This window comes from Typopeltis vanoorti, chromosome 10 (genome assembly GCF_054136105.1).
Source record: "Typopeltis vanoorti isolate ZY-2024b chromosome 10, IOZ_Tvanoo_1.0, whole genome shotgun sequence".
NCBI lineage: Eukaryota > Metazoa > Arthropoda > Arachnida > Uropygi > Thelyphonidae > Typopeltis > Typopeltis vanoorti.
In genome coordinates, this window is record NC_143558.1 from 138,369,284 (window position 1) to 138,389,651 (window position 20,368).

At 34.4% G+C, this 20,368-nt stretch overlaps 1 protein-coding gene across 4 annotated transcripts in view; it reads left to right on the top strand.

Annotated features, from left to right (window-relative positions):
• The window catches only part of LOC150102833 (uncharacterized), a 630,466-nt gene that overhangs the window by 400,953 nt on the left and 209,145 nt on the right, over positions 1–20,368 (top strand). The gene's annotated exons all lie outside the window — the stretch shown is intronic.

The following is a 20,368-nucleotide window of genomic DNA, read 5'->3' on the forward strand; positions in this document are numbered from 1 at the left end:
TATTGGCATTATAACTTCAAAAAAATTACACAGTGAATTTAAAGTTATCAGATCACTGAACACCACTCTGAAAGCTATGAGCGATAAATGTTGGCTCAGCCGATCAGGAAGCTGGCATTGCATATTTACTAGGTGTTTATTGACCCACTTTTGACCCCTAGACATTCACCCCCAGGGGTCGATATCGACCACTTTGCTGACCCTTATTCTAACGATTCTTCAAATCGCCAAACAAAAAATTGCTTTCCCAAAGCGGTCAGATATGTGGTAGAGTACTGTACCAATTTATTTATTTATTAAGGGAATCATTAGCAAACATTCCTTCTCTCTCTTTCTCATGTATGTGTTTCTAGGATATCCACTATCTAATGATATCCAATTACCTTTACATTAATTATTTAGTGCAGCTGAATTCGATAAAATAATTAAATAAAAAGGAAAGGATAACTTTTGCTTTTTTATTATTTATCATGTAGTTAAACATTTACAAAAATGTATACAGTCGAAAAATGCATTATTTTTTGTAATAATTAGAAATGTTGATATAAGAAAGCTTGTTACTTTGTTTGTAGAAAACTATTTGATTGTGATATTTTTATTAGTAAAAATATCGCAATCATATATGGTTACTGCTATGAATCAGGTACTTTGACATTGTTAGGGGTTGAATATCACAAGTTCTCATATTCTGCTATTCTTTTTCCTCTCTCTCTCTCTCTCTCTCTCTGTAGTTCCTGATCCATTTTCATCTCATTCCTTGATTGATCTGTGAGGTTTGTTCTTTCGAAGTAGAGAATAAGGAATCTTAAGTGAGGATTCTATTCCATTTGAGGATTTATTACATAAATTTTTAAAGGAAGAAGAAGAAAGTGACAAAATGTATGAATACGTTGAAAAAGAAGTTTGGTGGCTGTTTTTCAGAAGGAATATTGGTATTTTCTTAGACCAATGTTGTAAAGCATTCAGTCACAGTTAAGTCCGAAAAACCAGTTTATGTTAAGCAGTATCAAACACCTCTAAAATATGTAGAGAAACCGAAGAAGTTGTTTCAGCAATATCTGGATGTAGGGATTATAAAACTCTCAACATCCCTGTGGAATTCTCCATTTTTAGTTCTAGAGAAGCAGAATGGTGATCTTAGGTTTGTTCTTGATCTAAGGTCAGTAAATAAGGTTACAGAACCCATTGACTATCTTCTTCATTCTCATTTTAGATAATCTTTCCTTTAGTGTTACATGGGGATCAGCATTCATTTTACACAAATTATGGACTCTACAACCAGTTATAAATAATTTTTAAATTCCCCGACATTTTGACCTTCATATTAAGGTTATCATCTGGAGTACACACACACACACACACACACACACACACACACACATGTATATATATATATATAGAGAGAGAGAGAGAGAGAGACAAGCTAACATTTCACACAGTAAGCCAAAGAGGCAATGATTCGATCGATGGTTATTCTACTGGCCTGACCTCTAGTGAAAATAAAATAAAATTAAAATCATTGAAATAAAATAAAATAATTACATCAAAGCTATATATTCTATTTAAAACTATATATTCTATCTATATATATATATTATTTATTTATTTTATCTATTTATTTTAGCTATATATTCTATTTAAGACAACATCAGAGAAACATTCTTTCATATAGATAGTTTTATTACAGTAAAAATGATGTCCTAATTTAGCATGACAATTGTTATATTAGATTTAAGATCCTGGATTATCTTTGGTCCTATTTATAATTAACTCTTAGGGAGAAAGTTTAAGTTTGTAGAATATGTGGTTTCCATATTCTTGGGATTTTTAGACCCTTATTATTGTTAAGATTAGGGTAGTTCATAATCATCTCACAGGTCTGCTTAAATTTATGTTCCTACCTTGTTTTGGTGTGATGTAAACAACAGATGCTTTTCTAGTCAATTCTATGTAAAGTGTTCAGGGCATGATCAGAAAGGCCAGCTCGACCATAATTATTATATTTAATAATGTGTTGTTTATGTTCCTTTCTTCTGATAGGAATTGTACGTCCTGTTTCCCCTATATAGGGCAGATTGCAGATGCAATGAATATGGTATACTCCAGGGTGGGCCAGCAGAGGGACTGGATCCTTGGATGAGTTGGTAAGTTCTTTAATTTTGCAGGAGGTTTAAAGGTGGCTTTAAGGTTGTATTTCTGTAGTATTCTGTTTATTTTATCTGATATCCCTTTAATGTATGGAATGATTACAGTTTATTTTTTTTTAAGTGAGGTCTTGTACAGAATTTTGTTGATAGTATTTTGGCTGTAACCATTGTTTAGGAAGATATTGCTGATAACTTTTAATTCATCTTTAAGTGCTTGTTCAGTTGAGCAAATCTTCAAAGCCCTGTTTTTTAGTGCATTAATGACATCTAGTTTTTGTGTTGTGTGGTGGTAGGAGTTTATGTGTATATATTGGCTAGTATGTGTCAGTTTCTGGAAGAATGAAGGAAAGACTGCCCACAGGAAGACTTTTATTTTCCAAAAGAGCCTTTATCGGCTCTTTTGGCTTAATTAGGTGGTGCCAAAGTTTTTTCAAAGCTCAGCATAAAGAATGATTTTTAGCAGATACCTTTAAAGGAAGAGGATCAACAGTATTTTGCTTTTTCTTCCCAATGGGGAAAGTTTCAGCTCACTAGACACTCTAGGTGCAAGCAATTCTGCAGAAAGTTTTCAAGTCCTTATGAATTTGGTTCTGTTAGATTTATTAGGCTCTGGAGTTTTGTGTTTTTATGATGATATATTGCTTTATTCTCCAGATATAAATTCACATAGTAAACTGCTCAAAGAGTCAAAAGAAGTTGAATGAGGCAAAGCTCAGACTAAAAGCTTCAAAATGTGAATTCTTCTTCAGTGAGGTTTTATATCTAGGTCATCTTATTGCACGAGGAGGAATAAAACCTGACTCAGATAATCTAAAAGCTATCTCTTCTTTCTCTGTTCCAAAAACTGTGAAACAAGTCAGGTGCTTTGTAGGAATGTTGAACTTTTATCGAAAGAAAGAAGCATTGGCTAAACCTCCTGTATTGATACATCCTGAGTTAGTCGAAATCTTTTACATTTTAGCAGATGCATCATACGACTGTATTGAAGCTTTTATATAACAAATGGATATAGGGAATTTAAAGCCATTAGCTTTTCTTAATAGAAAGCTTAATGCTGCAGAAAAGAATTATGCTGTGATAGAAAAAAAGCAGCCTTAGCAATAATTTATCCTCTAAAAAAGATGAAATATTTACTGTATGGTCAGTATATTCAAGTTAGATCTGATCACGACCTATTATCTTTTCTGAACAATTTTATGGATTATCAGATGATATTAGGAACACAAGAATTTAATTTAAAGATTTCTTATATGCCTGGTGCTAAAAATATTGTAGGGGACTGTTTGTCTCAAATGCCACAACTGAAGACTCAGTGGAAAATCCAAGTAAGAATCTGAGAAGGCTGCCGCTTCTAATGTTACATATTAAATTTGTTTCCTCTGTTGATAGAAACAAAGTGGAGAAGGAAGGTTTTTTTTTTTTTTTTTTTTTTACCTAGATCTTGAACTGTTAAAAACATAAAATGGGTGGTAATGTTATTTTTAGTCAAAAGTATAATAATAAGCAACATGATAAAAGAAATCATAGTTGCAATTTACAAATCTTCAAGTGTGATTGCAATGAAGATTATGATTTGGACACTTTTTATCAGAGTTTAAAATATAATTGATGAATTGAGAAGCATTAATAAGGAGCATAAGGTGATTTCTACAGAAATTCCTTTTGCTGATGATATTGCCCAGGAAAGTTTTGAGGAGGATATACAATTATTATTACTTGACACCTCCAGGGAGTCCAAGGACTCATTGAGAAAGGGTACCTACCCTACAACTCTGTCTCCACCACTCAATTCACCAACTACAATGAGTCGCAACTACACCAATGCCATTTACTGCCAACCACTACTCTTTTCACAGACAATCGCAAACATCCATGCCCATGGTGAGATTCGAACCCACAGCCTTTTCGCTGGAGAGCGGATATACTAACCACTCGACCAACTAGGCCGGCACTAGACAATAATCCTGATAGCAAATTTTAAATCAAGATCTGTTGAGTCTAATTGTTGTGATGAAACATCTAGAAACAAATATTTTATCACATCTAATAGAGATAGAAGAAAATTTGCTCCTAAATTTTGTCCTTCATAATAGTTTTGCTATTAATGTATCCCTCGACCTCTTTCTAAGGGTAGGCCTATGTAGGATATCTGCTATCTAGCAATATCCTATTATCTTACATACATTTTTTAGCACAAATTTGATAAAATAGTTAAATAAAAAAAGAAAGGATAACTTTTGTTTTTTTATTACGTAGTTTAACAAAAAAAGTTTTTTTTTTTTTTTATCATGTAGCTAAACATTTCCAAAAAAATGTATAGCAGAAAAATGCATTATTTCTTGTAATAATTAGAAATGTTAATATAAGAAAGCTTTGTTACTTATGACCCGTCACAAAATATTTGATTTTGATATTTTTATTTGTAAAACTATCACAATCAAATAGTGTAGTTTTTTTATTTCTGTAACATAAACTTGAGAGAAGAAATTATTGAAATTTCCGATGATGTTTTCATGTCATTGAAGGAACTGCTAATTTGTTTGCAACTGCCCTTCACCTCACCACCATGTTGATTGGTGCGTCAGAGAGTAGTGCACTTGTACAAGTGAAAAGAGAAAGTTCTACAATAAAGCCAAATAGATTTGATAACTAATTATCAGCATAGGCTAGATAGTAATTTGTTATGTCTGTATACAAATGCCAGGCATCAGAAACAGAGGGGTTGTATTTGTTGCTTTATTGAATATGATGTGGCCTAAGATTATTGGCATAAGTGAAACTTGGCTATCAGAATCAAATATGATAACTGGGATCGAGCATAATGGGTAAACTATTTGTAGGAATGACAGAAGAGCTAGGAGAGGAAGTGAGTACTACTAATGATATCAGATGACTTAAGTCCAGTTACGGTAGAAATGCAAGAAAACAATGATAGTAACAATGTTCCATGTAGCAGTGAGTTTGAGGCTATCTGGCGTGAAGTGGAGGCTAACAGAATGAAATATATGGTGGGATGTTGCTACAGACCTGGCTGCTCAGTTGCAGGTGACTCAGTTGAAGAAATGCATTGCCAGTTTAGCCTTATGGGTACTAAATGAGTGATCATTATGGGTGCCTTTAATTATCCAAACATTAATTGGGTAGAAGAGACATCTTATGATAAGAATGAAGAGGAATTTATTGAATTGTTACAAGAAAACTTTCTCAAGCAGCATGTAAAAGAAGGAACTCGAGGTCAAAGAGTGTGGATTTGTTCATAGTGTCCGGATGGGTCTCTGTTAAGAATATGATTATTTTACCACCAGCTGGTGACAGTGATCACAGTATATGGGAAGTATCAAATTATTTTGATGTTCCCATTAGAACAAGTTACATGCTAAACTACAAAGCTGGAAATTATGACGAAATCAGGAGAATACTATCTTTGGTCTTTTGGTATCGGTTACTGAATGGGAAAAATGTCAGCAAGGCATGGGAATCTTTAAAAAGATATGACCATACCTGGATTATTGTGCACAGAATTGGTCTCCTGAGTCCCAAGAGGATAAAGAAGCTGTGGAAAGGGAGCAAAGAAGAGTTACAAAGATTACCATGTTTTCTGCCTTATATGATGCACTTTTTTTGTAACTAAAATTTTTCTGAAAATTAGAACACATCTTATAAGTATTAGACCTAACACAGAGAATCAGGGAAACTAAATTATAAAGGGAGGAATGCTAGTGTAAGAGCAACAGCGTTATATAACTGTGTTAATGAGGTGGCTTTGTCCTGGAAATGTTGACGAGGAGAGAAAACAAACTTGGCCCTGTGTTCATCTGATTCGGACCCATCAAATGTGTTCAAAGATGTCTACATATATAAAGCATTAGAGAAGAATAGAGATCTGCAAGTTGTCCAGTTGTGTCATGCAGACTGCAGACAACATATTCAAAAGAAAGAACAAACAGGTAGATTATTATGTGTGTACACAAATGCTAGGAGTATCACAAACAAAGGGACAGAGTTTGTTGCCTTAGTCAATATGTTGCAACCTCAGGTTATAGTTATTAGCAAGACCTGGCTGTCTGAATCAGACATACTAACTGGTATTGAGTGTCAAGAGTACAGTATTCTTAAGAAGGATAGAGAAGATAGGAGAGGAGGGGGTGTGCTGCTAAGTATATTGGATCACTTGAATCCAGTTAGAGCTGAGACAGTGCTTGTAGTAATACTACTAACAATATTTCATGTGGCAGTGAGTTTGAACCCATCTGGTGTGAGGTGGAATCTAACAAGATCAATTACATAATGGGATGTTGTTACAGACCTGATGGATCAGTTGCTGGTGATGAAGAAATGCCTCACCAAATAATAAAGATGAGTTCAAAAAGAGTAATCATAATGGGAGACGTTAATTATCAAATCATTGATTGGGTAGCGGTAGAATGAGAAGAAAGAAAATGAATTTATTGAGCTGTTGCAGGACAACTTCCTTAAGCAACATGTGACAGAAGGAACTTGAGATCAAAGAGTATTAGATTTAATTATAGCATCAGAGGGTGTTTCAGTTAAAGACAACTATTCTGCCTCCGGTTGGTGACATTGATCATGCAGTACTCACTTGGGAAGTGACTAAGTTTATGAATATTCATTCAGAAAAGGTTACATGCTGAATTACAAAGCAGGAAATTATGACCAACTGAGGAGCATACTGAATTCATTGGAATAGGATCGGTTGCTGAATGGAAAAAATATCGATGGTGCATGGGAAGCATTTAAACAATACTTAAATGATACAATATCAGAATGTGTCCTGAGAGTTCGAAGAATAAATAGAAGTCAAATGGATGTGTAATCTTATTAAAGAAGAGATTCATAAGAAAAGGACAATGTAGAAGGAATACCATGTGCATAAGGATGACGTTAGATATGAATATTATAAGCAGCAGGCTATGATAGTCATGAGTGTTGTTCAGAAAGCAAACTCTGAGTATGAAAAGAAACTGGCTCTGTATGCTAAAGACAACCCACAAGAATGAATATGAAAGGATGACTCTTCTAAATCCAGATGGTGTGAGGGTTATAGATGCAGAAGAGGTTGTTCAACTAATGAGTGCACATTTTGTTAAAAGCCATCAACCTAGTGTACATGACATTCAGCTCATTGCTACCGCTTCACTGGATGAAAAAACTCGTGTATCGGGAAGAGGTATTAGAGCTGTTGTACAAACTGAATATGAATTCAGCAATAGGGACTGATGGGATATCAGCACCAGTGCTTAAAAAGTGTTTAGCTGAACTGGCTATTCCTTTGACCAGGCAGTTTAATATGAGTCTCAGAACAGGGAAGATTCTGCAGGGATGGAAAGAATGTATGGTAATTTCATTGCAGAAGGGTGGTGCAAAGACCGATGTATCCCACAATGAACCAATTAGTATCTCAGTAGTAGTGGTGAAGATTTTGGAAAAATTGGTTAGGGCTCGCATTTAGAAATTGGTTGACAGCAAAATCTGTACTTTGCAATGAATAGCATGGGGTTTACTTAGGGAAGGTCATGTTTTAGCAACTTGCTCACATTCTATAAGAATGTTACCATTGAACTAGAAAAGGGGATGGATACGCCATGATACTTTTGGATTTTGCTAAGGCTTTTGACAATACAGCATGACAGACTCTTGAATAAAATGGGTTTGGGTTATAGAATATTAGCATGGATTAGAAGATGGCTGACCGACAGATATCAAAAAAGTGGTATAGTTAGCCCACTGATTAGAGACCCTTCGCTACTTTGCACATGTCCCAAAAAGGAGAATTCATTCCGATAATAGGGTAATCAATCCATCTTCTGGGATGAGTTCGTTTATTTTTCTTCTCTTCTTCTTCTTCTTCAACCTTCTGGTTCTGTCCACTGCTGGATGAAGGTCTCCCCCCATGATTTTCCAGATCACTCGGTTTTCTGCCTCTCCCATCCATCTCACTCCTGCAATTTGTTCCACCTTCTTCTTGGTCTTCCTCTTTGTCTTGCTCCATCCATTGGTCTCCACTCTGTTGTTTTTCTAGTCCCTCTCCCATCATTGCATCTGGCAATATGGCCAGCCCATCTCCACTTAGCCTGTTTAATGTATTTTACAATATCCATGACACCTGTTTGAGATCTTATCCAGATATTTGTCTTCCTATCTCTTAATGTTATTTTTAGCATATTTCTTTCCATGCAATGTTGTGTTGTTCTCAGCTTTTTGTTTAGGGCTTCTGTTGAAGTCCATGTTTCTCCTCCATATGTTAGAACAGGAAGTATGCACTGGTCAAAAGCTTTCCTTTTTAGACTCATAGGGATGCCACTTCTGAATATGTCTCTCATTTTCCCATAAGCCATCCATCCAAGGTGAATTCTTCCTTCAATCTCTTTTCTTTGGCACTCCTCAAAGGATAACAATTGGCCCAATATACATATGAAGTAACTTGTTCTATTTCTATTTCATGGATTTCGACTTTGATAGTTCTGTGGTTTATGTATTTATTCATCATTATTTTTGTTTTTTCTCTATTTATTTTTAATCCAATTTCTCTGGAGGCTTCATTTAGCTGATTTAGCCTTTCTTCCAGATCTTCAAGATTATCTGCTATCAGGACAATATCATCTGCAAATTTCAGATGATGCAGCCTTTCTCCATTTATGTTTATTCCTTTTGTTTCCCAATCAAGGCTTCTAATGACTTCCTCTAGTGCAGCTGTAAATAATTTGAGAGATATGGTGTCACATTGCCGGATGCCTTTTTGTATTGGGAACTTTTCACTGTTTTTATATAATTTAATTACAGAAGTTGCATTATTATAAATATGTTTTAGTGTTTCAATATATGGTTTCTCAGTTCCCTGGGTTTCAAGTGCTTGTAGTGTTGCAGATGTTTTAACTGAATCAAATGCTTTTTCATAGTCTATATAGGCTAGACATAAGGGTTTGTTGTATTCATTTGATTTTTCAATGAGCCGTCTTAATGTGTGAATATGGTCCCAAGTATTGTAATTCTTCCTAAATCCAGCTTGTTCACAGGATTGCATTCCCTCTAGTTTAGATTTTATTCTATTATTTATAATTTTTGTGAAAACATTATATATGGTGGGAAGTAGGCTTATAGGTCTGTAGTTTTTAATTTCTTCCTTATTGCCCTTTTTAAAAATTAATATTAGAAGTGAATTGTTCTAATTTTTCGGAAATTTTCCCTGTTTTAGGCATTTAGTGAATAGTTTACTCAACTGTTTGATGACAGGGCAGTTTTAAGAAGTCTACCATAATTCCCTCTTCTCCTGGGGCCTTTCCATTCTTCATTTCCTGCAGTGCCATTTCCACTTCACCTTGTAAGATCTCAGGGGCATCATGTTCTTCCTCACTTGAGTTATCCATAGATAATTCTTGGATGTCCCAGTCTTTGTCTTCATAGAGTTCGGTATAAAATTCCTGAATTCTTTTGATTATTGCATCTCTATTTTTTATTAGTTCACCATTTTTTCCTCTTACAGCAGCTATTTCCTGTTCCAACTGATAATATTCATCTTAGGATCTTCATATTACTATTGTTTTTTATTGTTTCTTTAATTTTCCTAGTATTATACGATCTAAGTTCGTGTTTCATCTTTTTACGTATAGTTTTACAAATTTCTGTATATTCTATTTTATTGGTGTCATTCAAATCTCTTTTCATATCTGTTCTTTTCTTCATCAGATTTTGTTTATTATTACAGGTCGGAAAATTTAGGTTTTCTTTTACGAACATTGTAGTTTTTAAACTGTAACTATTTTGCTTGTATAACAGTTGGAAAAATGTGCGTAGAGTATTAACAAAATTAAAAAAAAGGTATAGCATAAAACAAAAATTTAACGAAATTTATTTTTAAAAAAGTTTTCTATAATTTGTTTAAATAAAGGGATATTGAATCCCACATTGTTTTAAAATCGAATAAGAAACTCAAAGATCGGAATCAAAGAGTTTCATGCCAAATATAGTATAGTAACTATAAAAGTATCGGCGACTACTAGCATCAGCTAAAGCACGTCAAGTACGTAGTACAAACTAGGGCAACTTGTAGCAAAGGTGGAGAAAGTTCTGATCGCTATTCTTAGTATTTTCCATAATGTAAAACCCATTTACTAGGAGATGTATGATGTTATACATTATGGCAGGAGGTCACCACCCAAACCAATTTCGATCTTTGAATAAGAGAAATGGGCTCTAAAAATAAGACGATCCCGAAAGATCGCCCAGCTCTGCGTTGTTCTATTCAATGACTGGCTCACCCCACCACCAAGCAGAGCCATAATCTCAGCGATGGCCCCACTCAGTGACAGTCAAAAACCTATCTCCAAGCAGAGCCTCACGGAGTCCCTCCACCGGTTTTGATCTTTATCGAGATCTCATCAGTGAGTAGATAGACCAAATAATACTGAGTGTATAGCGAAAAGAACTTATGTACTCTGCTATACGAGTTGTCAGAAAGGTGCACCCATAAAATTATTGAAAATAAAGGCCAATAGGCTTCATTTTAGCAATGTAAACATTATTTAAATAAGGGGATATTAAATCCCACATTGTTTTAAAACTGAATAAGAAACTCAAAGATCGGAATCAAAGAGTTTCATGCTGAATATAGTATAGTAACTATAAAAGTTACTATACTATACACAACGTGGAGTTGGGCAATCTTTTGGAATTGTCTTATTTTTAGAGCCCGCTTCACTTATTCAAAGATTGAAATCAGTCATTAAAATCGCTCTTGCCATAATGTATAACATCATACATCTCCTAGGAGATGGGTTTTACATTATGGAAAATACTAACAATATAGCGATCAGAACTTTCTCCACCTTTGCTACGAGTTGCCCTAGTTTGTATTACGTACTTGGACTACGTGTTTTAGTTGACGCTAGTAGTCGCTGATACTTTTATAGTTACTGTACTATATTCAGCATGAAACTCTTTGATTCCGATTTTTGAGTTTCTTATTCAGTTTTAAAACAATGTGGGATTTAATGTCCCCTTATTTAAATAATGTTTACATCGCCAAAATGAAGCCTATTGGCTCTTTATTTTAAATAGTTTTCTATAATATAAAAATAATTATACAGAAAAACAGAAATTGTTTTCAAATGAACCTCCAGATATTCTAAACTTACAGTTGAGAGAACTGAGATACTTTAATGTCCTAAACCGATCAATTATTTATGACTTGTTGTGATTCTTTTAACAAACCCATTCAAAAAAAAGGTTGGAAAAAAATACCATTATCAAATCCTTTTAATCTTCATAGTCATCTGAATCGGTGTCCGAATTGCCATCACTTTCACTTGAACTGATCACCAAAGGTTCACATAATTCTTTGATAATTCCGTCTCTGTCCCAATACATATTATCCTTCTTACCTTCACCTTTTGATTCCCTATGAATTCTTTTATCAGTCGACCCCGATACGCCCGCAATTGCACTTGCACGTTTTATGACTTGAGAAAGGGGAACAAGGAGACTGCCTTTTAACGATTTTTTTTTCGCAGAATGTCAGCACATTATTCAATATTCTTTTGCAAGAGCTACTGAAACATTTAACAACAGAACTTGTTGACTGTACTGGATCCTTCATACAAATTAATAATAAAAAAAAAGCAAAAAACGAAAACTAGTACAGTGACAGACAAGAAAGCATGTGATTTCGCATGCTGGTGACCAGTTCATACATCTTTCATTTCGTTCTCCCCTTCAGCATGAATCGACTATTCTTGGCAAAATGCCAAGTAGAGACCTACAAACAGTGAGCGAACTATATACAGGGTATGTGAGTCTGCAAGAGTTAAGGTAACAAGTGGTGTACCACAATGATCAGTGCTTGGTCCACTGTTATTCAGTCTGTACATTAATGGTATTGGAAAGGATTTGACAAGTGACATTGAGCTATTTGCCGGAATTATGGGCATAGAAAAAGGAGTGTCAGTAAATGTAAAGTCATTCACTTCGACGTGATTAGATATCATATTATATTGGTGATATTATGCTAGAAGAAACTGAGACTATAGATCTTGGAGTGTTAGTAGATAGGAAGTTTAAGTTCAGTGGCCATGTAGCAAAAATTGCAAATACAACTCAAAAGATAATAGCAATGCAGAAACGAATGTTCACATGTAAAGATAAGGATGTCCTTTTGCCTTTTTACATGGCCTTGATAAGACCTCATTGGATTATTGTGCACACGGTCTGGTCTCTTAGTTTCCCGTGTGATTCTGATATATTGGAGAGAGTACAAAGGAGAGTACAAAATGATATCAGGATTGTGGAATACTGATTATGGAGACAGATTAACAATTTGTAGACTGCAGACACTAGCAAACAGGAGAAAGAGAGGTGATATGATTGAGACTTACAAACTTCTGAAAAGGTCATACAGGATTTCAATTAATGGAATTTTTCAATTTATGGAATGTGGGGAACAGACAAGAAGGAAGCTGAGCATCCTTAGAAGCTAAGAAGGGGATGAGGGCTAGATTTTTTATCATTTGGGGGTGGGGGTGCATGGTTGGAATGGATTGCGATTGGATGTTGTGAGTGCAAGCAGTATGAATGAATTCAAGAATAAGTATGATAGCTTGTGTGTAGTATGTGGCCTCCCTCGATGAGTCTCTGACTCCCTGGAGGTCTATCTTAATAATAATAATAAGCTTGTGTGTCTTATACACTGATATGTTTTTTATGCATGCTCAGTCATCCGTTGTTGGTAATGCATGATCGGTTTGAAGAGTTGCACAGTTGTTAATGGTCATTCATTTAAATTAGTAATTGATATATTATATTTAAATTTTATTAAAAAAACTCATGGATTCTACAGAGCACAGATATAGCTATATAATTGTGTTTAAGCACAGGGTGATTGAGTATGCAAAAAAAAAAAAAAAATGGCAATAGTGCAGCAGAGTGGCACTTTGGGCCCACAGAAAAAAATGGTACAAAATCGGAGGAAACAAGAGCAACAATTAAAAAACAAAATTCTAAAAAAACACAATTTCTACAGAACACCAACAAAATGGCCAGAAATTGAAAATGAATTAAAAACTTGGATAATGGATGTTGAAAGTTTATTTTGCACTAGGTTAGACTATAATAAATTTAGTTTAATCCTTTATCCCAGTGAGAGCAAACAAAGTTTGCACCTGAAAATATATTCAGGACTGAATATAGTGTTGTACTATCTTACCTGGGTAAGTTGTACAACACCAGGCAACTCGTATCAAAGGTGGAGCAAGCTACCAACACTCCTATCCCAGTATCTCCCAAAATACAAAAAACACATCTCCTTGTGGATATGTATACTGTTATGCATTAAGGGATTGGCCACTACCCAGACTAGTTTCGACCTTTATTGAGATCTCTTCAGTGGGAGCCAGGCCCAGAGTTGGAGATACCAGGCAGAAGCAGTAGCAAGGTCATCTTTACCTATAGGAGTTGCCAAAAGGTTTGCCACCTTTTTTTATTAAATTACTGTGGATTTTGAGAAAGATGTTGAAAGTTTATTTTTCACTAGGTTAGACTATAATAAATTTAGTTTATTCCTTTATCCAAGTGAGCGCAAACAAAGTTTGCGCCTGAAAATATCTTCAGGACTGAATATAGTGTTGTACTAACTTACCTGGGTAAGTAGTACAACACCAGGCAACTCGTAGCAAAGGTGGAGCAAGCTACTGACACTCCTATCCCAGTTGGGAGGGCGTGTGGTTTGCCACGGGAAATGAGTTACTATTGCCGTGAAAATATTACCCAGATAAGATAGTACAACACTATATTCAGTCCTGAAGATATTTTCAGGTGCAAACTTTGTTTGCTTTCACTGGGATAAAGGATTAAACTAAATTTATTATAGTCTAACCTAGTGAAAAATAAACTTTCAGCATCTTTCTCTAAATCCACAGTAATTTAATAAAAACAAGTGGCAAACCTTTTGGCAACTCCTATAGGTAAAGATGACCTTGCTACTGCTTCTGCCTGGTATCTCCAACTCTGGGCCTGGCTCCCACTGAAGAGACCTCAATAAAGGTCGAAACTAGTCTGGGTAGTGGTCAATCCCTTAATGCATAACAGTATGCATATCCACAAGGAGATGTATTTTGCATTTTGGGAGATACTGGGATAGGAGTGTCAGTAGCTTGCTCCATCTTTGCTATGAGTTGCCTGGTGTTGTACTACTTACCCAGGTAAGATAGTACAACACTATATTCAGTCCTGAAGATATTTTCAGGTGCAAACTTTGTTTGCTTTCACTGGGATGAAGGATTAAACTAAATTTATTATATTATTATTGGATAATGGATGTAAGAAGATCAGGTTGCTGCATATCTACAAAAATTATTATTCAGTGAGTAAAATTATTGGCAACAGAAAGAAGTATCGATTTTACATAGTTGGCATCATGGTGCTTTAGATTTATAAAGAAAATGATTTATGCATGCATGCAAAAACTAAAATATCACAAAAAATGCCTGATGAATTCAAAATTCACTGTTTTTAAAAGAAAATAATGCCCAAAGAAAACCTTCCCAAAAGAGTTTACATTTATATTCATCCAGAAGGATGGATGGATGAGGAAGGGGTGAAGTTATTGATAAAGAAATTGTGGGTTGGACATGCTATCAATTTATGTTAATAACCTGCCTTTGTTAATATGGGATCAGTTTAGGTTCCATAAAAACGATGCTGTTAAGAACAAACTTTGCAAAATGAACACAAAAATAGCTGTCACATTAGGAGTCACCTCTGCACTTCAACCTTTAGATATATATCAATAAACAAACCATTTAAAGCATTTATGAGTGAAAATGGTTGCAATCTCCAAATTTTTATGAAACATCTACAGGTTGAAAGAAAGCCACAATTTTGCGTGTGTGTATGAATGGGTGAAGAGTTTGTGGAGTGAAGTGAATCCCAAAATTATAAAATCTTTTAAGAAGTATGGCATTAATAATTCTCTTGATGGTATAGAGCAGTGGTTCCCAACCTTTTTCCACTTGTGTACCCCGTTTAAACCCATTTCTATAAATTGCACCCCTTATTTTTTAAATAGCTGTTTTTAAATACTGAAATTTATTGTTCTATAACGAACGTTTTGCATTTTGTTTACTTTACTTGTTTTTCCACCATTACTGATTATTTTTCGTGTACCCCTGAATGACCCAGCACATACCCCCAAGGGTACGCGTAACACCAGTAGGGAACCAATGGTATAGAGGATGACTTATTATTTGAAGAGAGTGATGACTCAGTTTCTGATGAAGACTCAAGTTTTCAATCAATCAGTAATTTTTAAAAATTATTTTGTTTATATTATATATAGATACAGTCGGGTCTCTTTTCATGTGGTAGATACATTCCACAGAAAAAATTGCACAAAAAGACCTAACTTACGTTAAAAAATTAGGGATACGTTCCATAATTTTCTAAAACCAAAGCAATGAATTAAAATAAACCTAAAATCACATAAGAAAATTTATAAAAATTAAGAAAAATAAGAATGCCTGCCTAAATTTGTTTTAATGCTTTATTCATTTTTTATTGAAAAGTAACAATTTTTTTACATTTTTTCATCAGAATTATCATCACTATTAGATAATAATCAGCAACCTTTGCGAACTGGTGTGAAATTACTTTCATCACCAGAAGAAATAGTCAGCGCATCAGATCTGTATGGTAAAGGCAATTGTTCTTCACAAACAGAATTAGCTTCACTGTCGTTATGTGCTGATTTTTTTTCTTCTGACAATGTAATCAGTGATTAAACTTTGCAATGGTGATTTTACGAATTTTTTATACAGCTCTTGATATCCAGACATATGGTTCTTCAGCTCACATTAGGATTTAAAGCTCTTTCAGAATTTGTGTTATTAACAAGAAAATGATTTTCCAATTTATTGCACAGTTCAAGACCTCCTCGAATTATATTTGCAGTGAGGCGGACAGGTTTTTCTTCCACTTCACTATTGTTTTCTGGATCTTCGATAATATCTAAAGTTAATCGATATCCAATAATATCATCGTCACTTAAGGCATTATCCACAAGCAATTTGTCTATATTATTCTGGCTAAATCTATCAAAACCTTCTCCACCAATTTCATTTGCCAAAATAATGATTTCAGCTGATAATGTTGATGTTTGAATGGTTGCAACACATCCAGGCCAAGCTGCTTTCCAGCAGGCTTTAAAGTTTGTGGTGTTATTTCAGTGATAGCAGATGCAACATGATTTAAGCAGTCCAAAATAGAAAATTTTTTCCAAACGTCGGTTACTGTTAATGATTCACTTTCTACTTTATCCAATATAAATTGAAAAGTGTACTTAATGTAATATTTTTTTAAAAGTAGCAATTATGCCTTGATCTAATGGCTGAATAATGCTTGTTGTAGTAGGTGGAAAAAAAACTACATGCACATTTGATGTTCTAAATGCAGATGACTTGGTGCATTGCCAACAATTAATAAAACTTTAAAATCGAGAGCTTTTTGCTTTATATATGTTTCCACTTCTGGTACAAAGCAATTATTGAGCCATTCAGTAAATGCACAGTTGTTACCCAGGCCTTTGTATTAGCCATCCAATGTAGCGGCAGCTGTTTTAGATCTTTGCCTTTTAGAGCATGTGGTCTTAGAGATTGATTTACTAGGAGGGGTTTCAACATTCAATCCCCTGATGCTTTGCTACAAAGTAACAACATTACTCAATCTTTGCTTGTTTTAAACCCACTTGCTTTTTATCAGGCTTTGCGATGTAAGTTTGACTAGGCATTTTCTTCCAAAACAATCCTGTTTCATCAGCGTTAAACACTTGATCGGGACAATATCCACCATCTTCAATAATTTTGGCTAACTTCTCTTGAAAATTTTTGCTGCTGCAACCTCGCCTGTAATCTTCATGTTATGAAGTGCATTCCTTTTTAAAGCCCTGGTTATACATCCTTTGATAGCCAAAAATTCTTTATCAGTCTGGGAAGCAGAAGTTGTTATGTTCCATCGAGTCATTTTCAGTTCCTGGTGATTCTATGAACATACACATTTCCACACAAAGCAGAAGTAGTACAATTGCTTCATCTGTTCATATAACTGAAGAGCTTTATGTTTAATTAAATAACCACTTATAGGAATTCTTTGCGTTAATTCTTCCATCCAAATTACGAGTGCTCATTCCGTTTTTTCTAATAAAGCATCTCTTGAGTACGATGATAATTTGGCACTTAGTTTTGTGCCAGAAATGACAGATTTTCTTATTGCGACTTCATTCTTTTTAATTTCTCTTATAGTAGATTTGCCTAAATTAAAATATTTACCAATCACCCTAGATCCCTCTTCTTTTGCTAAGCGATCTAAAATTGCAATTTTCATTTCCAAAGAAAAGCAATTTCTTTGGTGCTCTTTTTTTCTCCATTGGGTCAAATTAAATCTTTAAAATAAAAATTAGCAAAATTTAGACATACAATAATGAAAAGACAAACACTTACATCCAAAATTAAACTTACTGCTTACGTGTTACTCACTTTATGCCAGAATGTGTTGCAACACACTGTTCATTATGTACAACGGTACATAAACCCAAGTGTGTGTGTGTGTGTACAGGAATACCTAGTATAGTGCGGTTAATTGGTTCCAAGAAGCGTCCGTGCTATGCAAAACCGTGTTGTTTGTTGATCGAGGTCTATTTATAAAGGTGTTCAATTTAATTTGTTTATTACAAAAATTTAGGATAATAAAAATGTTTAAAAATGAAAAAAAAAATTATTATTTTATTAACTAAATAACAAATAAAATCCTTTTAAACTGATGTAAAAGTTGTAGAAAACAAAACAAACATTGCTTCAATTTTAGCATACAGTAATTTACTTTTTACTAAAGTAGTCTTTTAGTGTTCGCTGAACCATCCTTGTCTTTATCTCTTCAAGTACTTGATCTCTGTAGCATTTGATGGCATTATTGAGACTTTGTCTCACTTTGATGCTTCTTTCCAAATTTGGGTCGGCATTTATGAGAAAGTCGGAAGCTTCGTCGATTTTTCTCACAAATTGGAAAGGTCAGCAAAGGAAAATTCTTCAACCATGACATCAGTGGGGTCATCTTCATCTTCTTCTGCTTCATAAGCTCGTTGTTGTTCCAACTCCAAAAAGGTTTCATCATCCAGATCATTTGAATGAGAATCAATACATTCGTTCACATTGTTACAATCTAAACTTGTAAAACCAAGATCTTTGCCCATCTGCACAATTTCTGTCGAGATTTCCTTTTGCTGTGTTGCAAAGGTAACAAAGTCCTTTGAACAATGCGGCAAGATATTATGCCATATGGCTCTCATGTTGCTTTGAGTCACCTCTTGCCAAGATTCATATATATATATTTTGAATGGCATCTTTTATGCTAAATTTCTTCCAAATTTCACTCAAAGTCCAAGAATCTTCTTCTGCTGCAGCTTTAATAGCTTGAGCAAAAGTTCTTAAATAGTAAGCCTTGAAAGTGGAGATAACACCTTGATCCATCGGCTGCAGAATTGATGTTGTGTTTAGAGGGAAAAAATGAATCTCGACATTTTCATCCAAGTCAGTCAATAGAGTTGGATGGCCTGGCGCATTGTCTAATAAAAGCAAAATTTTGATAGGAACATCATTCTTTTTACAATAGTTTTTAACTTCAGGGCAAAAAACAAGTTTTAAACCAGTCTTCGAAAATTGAACGAGTCACTCTCGTCAGCATTAAAAATTTGATCATCTGTGTAGCCTTCCTTCTCAATAAGCTCCTTCAATTCATTGGGAAATAATTCTGCAGTTTTAGTGTCAGCACTTGCGATTTCACCATGCATTCTTACATTATGGAGTCCCATACGCTTTTTGAAATTGTAGAACCACCCGCGACTTACTGTAAAGGTTTCACTGGTTGTACCTCCTTCATTTTGCTTTCATTTTCTTTTATTTTGTCATATAGACTGTTGCTTTTGCCTGGATTATCATTTGACTCAAACGAATCTTTTTCTGATTACAGTCTTCATTCCAGATCATTAGAAGGCGTTCCATATTTTCCATTGTAGAAGATCGATTTCTCGTGATCACTTTTGACATATAAGAGGTGGTACTCATCCCATGTTGTTTAATCTTTTCTTTGCTCTGAATAATTGTTCATACAGATGACTCATTAATTGAATTCTCACGTGCTATTTTAGCAAACGAAGCACCATTCTCGTGACATTTTATAATCTCAAGTTTCTTCTCTAATGACAACCACTTGCATTTTTTTTTTGTTACTCCAACAGTGTCTTCTTTGTTTTGTCTCTTTTCACTCATACTTAAATAATAAAAAAATATTAAATACTAATATTAATAAATAATGAAATTCCGTGGGGAAAGAACGTGTCTACATGAGAGCCAATCGAATAACTACGGCATAAACGTGGCTCCCGACTGTCACTTGCGATGCCCGGGAGTCGCTGGTCACTGTTGACAATGTTAGTGTATAATAAAAACCGCGTTAGCCCAAAACCGTGCTATACAAGGTATTCCTGTATATATATTATTATATGTTAAATATTTTAAGAAGTAATGTTTTATCTAATAAATGGATAATACATGTATTAAAATTTTAAATTAAAAAATTAATATTTACATGAAAAATTTGATGCATAATTCATGCATCTTATACTGTGAAGAAAATTTTTTCCAAACATTTGACATGAAAAATGTGATGCATCCAATACAACAGCACATCTTATTCTTCTTCGTCTGTGATCTCATATGCTTTTAAGCATTGAGATTTAACCAAAGAGATTCCATTCTCTCCTGTTCAAGGATTGTTCTTTTACTTCTTCCAGTTAATTCCCTTCCTTTCTAATTTTTCTTTAATTTCCTTTTGCCTACCTTTCCTGGGCCAGCCTATGTTTCTTGTTCCTACTTCCTGGCTTTCACATATACTTTTTTTGCTATTCTTCCTTCTTCCATTCAAATAAGATGTCCAAACCACCTCATTTGGGCTTGTGTTATAAATTGGTTCAAAGATGCAACTTGAACATTGCCTCTTATAATTTGGTTTCTTATTCGATATAATCTGTTTTTTGCACTACTTTCCTAAGATTTCATTTCAATTATTCGTAGTTTTATTTATATTTATGATCATATTCCTTTTCTTTTTTGTTCATACCAAATATTAATGTTATACTGCAAATCTTCAGCTGTATTTGCTAGAAT